The following is a 6031-nucleotide window of genomic DNA, read 5'->3' as shown; positions in this document are numbered from 1 at the left end:
GACAACTGAATGACATGAAGGAAATAGAAGGTGCGTTTCATGACTATTTCCAAAATATTTTCTCATCCTTAAATCCACCTATGGAGGCAATGGAAGACTGTCTCAACACTATTGAACCAAGAGTCACTGCAGATATGAATGAAGAATTGCAAAAGAAATTTATAAAATGAGAAGTGGAAAAGGCATTGAAGCAGATTGGGACCCTCATATCTTCAGGCCCTGACGGCTTTGGGGTTTACTTTTATCAAAATTATTGGAACACAGTTGGGGAGGTATGTAAAGCTTTTAAGTTTTAAATTTTGGGGGGGGGGGGTTCTTTGGATTCTTGTATTAATTTTACTTACATTGCATTAATACCTAAGATGAAAAATCCTTCTGTTGTTAGTGAGTTTAGGCCTATTAGTTTATGTAATGTATTATGTAAACTCGTATCCAAAGTTTTAGCAAACAGGTTGGAGAAGGTGCTCAAATCCATTATTTCCAACAGTCAAAGTGCTTTCATCCCGTGGAGGCTTATCACAGACAACATTATGATAGCTTATGAAACTTTGCATACAATGAAGACTAGACAAAAAGGTGGTTCTGCAAGTATGACACTTAAACTTGATATGTCAAAGGCGTATGAAAGAATTGAATGGAGTTATTTGGAAGCTGTCATGAGAAGATTGGGCTTTGGAGCAAGGTGGATATCTTTAATCATGGAATGTGTTACATCAATTACATATTCCGTGATTGTAAATGGTCAACCAGGGAAATGTATCAGGCCTTTGATAGGGTTAAAGCAAGGAGATCCAATCTCTCCTTATCTTTGCTTATTATGTGTTGAAGGACTAAGCTCCTTAATAAACTCAACTAAGAACAGTGGTGAAATTAGAGGTGTTGCATTATCAAGGGGTGGCACTCGAGTGAATCATTTGTTGTTTGTTGATGACTATATCATTTTTGGAAAGGCATCTCTTGTAGAATGGGCCAAGATACAAGTACTACTGGGAAGATATGAGAATGCCTCGGGCCAGTTCCAGAATAAGCATAAGACTACTATCTACTTCAGTTCAAATACTCCACTGGATGTACAGAGGCACATAATAGAGGCAACTGGTGTAAAGGAATGTGGCAGCTATGAAAAATATTTGGGACTACCACCTATGGTGGGTAGATCTAAGTATAATACTTTTAGATACTTAAAAGAGAGAATTTAGGACAAAATTAGTAGCTGGAAAAACAAGTTTCTGTCTCAAGCAAGGGAGTAAGTGTTGATCAAAGTTGTATTACAATCTATACCCACTTTTCCGATGAGTCTTTTTAAGCTACCTAAGAAGTTATGCAAGGAAATTACCACACTCATGTCGAGCTTTTGGTGGGGTCACCAGCTAAATGAGAATAGAGTACAATGGAGGAGTTGGGATAAAATGGGGGATGCAAAAGTAAGAGGAGGTTTAGGCTTCAAGGATATTTGTTTCTTCAATAAAGCTACGCTTGCAAAGCAATGTTGGAGAATATTAAAGCAACGTCAATCCTTTGTAGCTAAAGTCATGAAGGACAAGTATTTCAAACAAGGTGATTTGCTAAATGAAAACTGGGGAATGGACCTTCACTAATATGGAGGAGCCTACTCTCCTTTATAGATTTGGTTAAAGCAGGTTTGATGTGGAGGTTAGGTAAGGGTGACCAGGTAGAGTTTGGAAGGACAAGTGACTACCTGTACCAACATCATACCAGATTCAATCACCTATAAAAAGTTTAGGAGACGTTTGGATTCGAAGATGAGTTGAGATGAGTTGAGATGGATTGTGAATAGTAATGAGATGAGTTGTGAATAGTAGTGAGATTTGTGAGTTAAAGTTATTGAATAGTAATGAATAGTAGTGAGATGACCTGAAATGACCTGAGATGACCTGAGATGTCCTACGAAACCAAACGAGACCTTAAACAAAGATGCTACTGTTAGTGAACTTATTGAGCAAGGGACTGGTGGATGGAAGGAAACATTGATTAAGGAGACTTTTGGAAAGGATGAAGCTGAAATAATATTGAGCATTCAACTGAGTAGGGTGGGGAGTGAAGACAAAATTGTGTGGATACATACTAATAGTGAGAGATTTTCTATCAAAAGTGCATACCATTTATAGCACTCCAGAAATAAGACGATTAAAGGGGAAACACTGACACAAGCTAATACAGGAGATGACTAGAAACAAATATGAGATCTGATTGTGGAAGGAAATGATGGAAACCAAAGAGGGTCTAGTCTTAAAGATATTTTGCAAGTTCCAGATGGGCCAATTACAAGTTCAAGGGCCAAGAAGATCAATGAGGCAACGTAAGAATTGATGCAATCCACTTGGGACGAGTTTAGCAAGAGCCCAACATTCAAGATGGGCTTAAAGAATAAAAATTCAGTTTTGATTCATTTGCTAAACTTTGGAAGAGGGCAACAACATGACTTAAAGGCTTTAGGCACTTGAAGGATCTCAACTTGTTTAATTCATTTAAAGAACTTATTTTATTAGTTTAGAATAATTGGATTTATTTTGGGCAACACTTAAGGGGGGCCAATTCAAGGGCATGTTGGGAAATTTATTATTTTGTTGAACTAGGGTTTCAAGAAGTACTGTAGCGAACTAGGGTTTCAAAAGTACTATAGCCGAGTTACTATAGCGTCGTACTGTAGCCGCGGCACTATTCACTCAGGGATATTTTTGGAAGATGGGGCATTATTTTGGTTTAAATACTTTTTGTAGCCTCATGTTAAGAAGTTTATGAAATTTGATGAATTTATTCATTATGAGTTGAGTTTTACTCCTCTTGTTCTTAATTGAACTTTTGAACTTATCAAAAGTAAATCACAACCTTTGTAGCATTCCTCATTTGTAATCTGGGTTATTGAAACGGGTTCTTCAACGGGTCTAGATTTTAATATAATCTAGGTTCTTGAAACGAGTTCTCTCCATCCATTGACTTGATTTTGACTTTCTTGGGAGAGTTTTCGAATTGATTGTGGGTTCAAGGGATTCCATTCTCGTGGGTTCATATCAGAAAGGTTAAGTAATTCCAATGGAAGGCTAGACACAAGATTCTTCCAAAAAAATTGAATCTCTTCGAGGAGAAAATTACTGATAATTGTTTGTGTCCTATCTATGAAAGAGAGGTTGAGTCATCTGTACATGCTTTGTGGATTTGCCTTGCAGCTTCAGATGTGTGGGCTAAAAATGGAAGTCCAGTGCATAAGTGGTCAAGTCACGAGTTCGTTTTTATGGAGCTATAGATGAAAATTAATGAAAAGCTGACTATTGAAGAGGTCGAAGAAGTGACTTAATGAGAAGAATATGGCTAAGAAGAACTCCCTTATTTTTTAAAACAAATTTGAGCATCCAAGATTGGTGCTGACGAATGCAAAACAATGTCTGCATGACTTTTTTTAAGCTTAGAATTATCAGCAAGAAAGTATGCAACAAAGAAGCATTGAAAGGCCCTTAAGTAGCTGGAAGAAACCAACTGGGACATTCTGCAAGGCCAACTGGGTTGCAGTTGTGGATAGCAAGTCAAAAACAGTAGGGGTTGGAGTGATTATCAGAGATAATGAAGGTGAGATCATAGTTGCCCTGTGTTCATTCATAAAGCATGCACTGAAACCTGTAACAGCAAAGGCAATGACATTGAGAAAAGTTATGGATTTTTGTATGGAGCTGGGATGAAAAGAGTGATACTAGAATGGGATTCTCAAATAGTGGTGAAAAACACAAATAGTATGGAAGCCATTGATACAGAATATGGTAATGTGATGGATGATCTTATAGCAAGTCCACGATGGAGTGTCTGTTTTACATATATGAAGGCCAATAATGTAGCACATAAATTGGAAACGTTAGCTCTTTCATGTGTAGAAGAGTTAATATGGATAGAAGAGGGTCTTGAAGAGATTTTGAACTTAGTTCAAAGTGAAAAACTCTGTAATGGTTGAATGGTTTGCATAATAAAATTCTGTCTATTCTTTAAAAAAAAAAACTCATAAGCTAAACGACAAACTAATTTAGAATTTCATTATGTCAAGCTAGAAGGTGAGTTTGTTGTACTTCAATATAGAAATGTTAAATTTTTTAGAACTGCTTTAATTGTAAACAGGTTTCACAAAAGTAAACTTACAATTAATTGACGGGATTTGATGTGATCAGTCAGATTGTAAATTTAATTTTATTGTAAATAAATCTAATTGATAACATGAAACCACATCAGTTTGTAAGTTTATTTTTGTAAAATCTTTTGTGACTAGCTGTAGCACTTCTCAATTTTTTATTTAAATTTAAATTTGACAAAAGTAATATCAATTTAAAATAAAAACTTTAAAAAGTTTTATGCATACGATTACCTTTAATTAGATTAGAATATTCGTGGGGGCAACTATTATCAAAAGGAAAATGATTTGAATGATAACTTACCCCGAAACATCTTGACGTCCTTTTATCTTAGAGTGTAAGATGGAAGGGCGCGCACATGGGCAAACCCCTCATGTTCCATAACGACATGTAATGCATGGCCATTAAACCATGTGTTACATGCTTAAGAATTAAAGTGGTCGTTTGTCATTTTATTATATGGCTTAAAGGCTAGCTTTTAAGGCCAGTCGTATGAAATGTACAGAGAGGCTATATATAATCCCCCTCAAATGGTTCTTAGATAATTTCAAAAAGTACATAATCTCTCTCTTTTTGTTTTCTCTTGTGAAAGTATCTATGTTGTGGATTTGTTAAGTATTACTCTAATTTATTTTACGTAGTATACTTCACCACCAAGAGGAGACGCTTAAGGCTTGCTGGATTATTTGTTCAAGCTGGATAAACTTGTGGAGCAACTCAATAAGTTGTGCTTGAGGTATTCTGTTGTGTTCTCTAACATTGGTATCAGAGCATGTTTTTAGTTGTTTCCAGTTTACCAAAAACTATTTTTTTCACATATTTTTTGGATATGTGATGGTGCCATTTTTTTGTTTTATTTTATATTTTGAAAACTTCTTAAGTGAGATTGAATAGCTTCAAGCACCAGAGGTGCTACGATGGAAGGGCTATAACCCACCCGTGAAATCTTCTATGCGCACCATGGTAGTGTTGCGCGCACTCCAATGGAACTGCGCGCATCTCAGGGGCATTGCCAGCACCACAACGGCGCTACGCGCACCAAAGAGGTGCTGCAACGCCACCTAGTTTTATGGACAAAGTCGTGTCTCGACGGCTGAGGGTGGGATGCGGTTGCAGTTGCTTTTGGCGGCGGCAACTGCCTTGCTGCGAAGAGGCATTGTTCACTTGAATAGTGCCCTAACTGGAGGTAGAAGATGACTTAGGTCATCTAATATGGACTTGGGCCCATCAGCCCATTTTTTAAATAAAAAAAAACAGAGGAGTTAGGCTATTTTCATGGCCCAGTACTAAGAAACCCACATTTTTTTAAGAAATAAAACAAGGAAAGTGGCACACCTGGGTTTTGAACTTAGGACCACCTCATAAAACCAAAGAGCTAGGCGTACCACTAGATTGCAAGTTTCTCTTAGAATAGGTGAGGTTTATAAATGTATTTATTATACATTTATTTTTTTAATATTTTATTTTTGCATGATTTATTTGTTTATATACATGATGTTTTTTGTTATTCCATAATGTTATATTTCATGTGATCTTTTATTTAATATTTTAGATTAAATGTGATTACATGTGTGTGAATTTAACCATATGGATATATGCTTATTTTATCAACTATGTATATTAGGCTTGAATGTTTAGACATTAGCCTTAAATATTTTTTAGTGATAAAATAGAAAGTTCCCAGTAAGTAGTTTTAGCTAGTATTGTTAGTGTGAATGATAAGCGGAAAGAATTACAGTGACCCCAGTAAGAACTGTAAATGCACTGTATAGCCAAAAAACTATGATGACCCCAATAATAACTGTAAATGCACTAATGGAACAAGAAAAGTGGACTGTAATGGTCTTAAAAGAACCATCTTTGTAGACTAACTCAACAACTTGTTGTAGTCTGAGTAG

The sequence above is a fragment of the Juglans regia genome, chromosome 16 (assembly GCF_001411555.2).
Source record: "Juglans regia cultivar Chandler chromosome 16, Walnut 2.0, whole genome shotgun sequence".
Lineage (NCBI taxonomy): Eukaryota > Viridiplantae > Streptophyta > Magnoliopsida > Fagales > Juglandaceae > Juglans > Juglans regia.
This window is presented reverse-complemented; position numbering follows the sequence as displayed.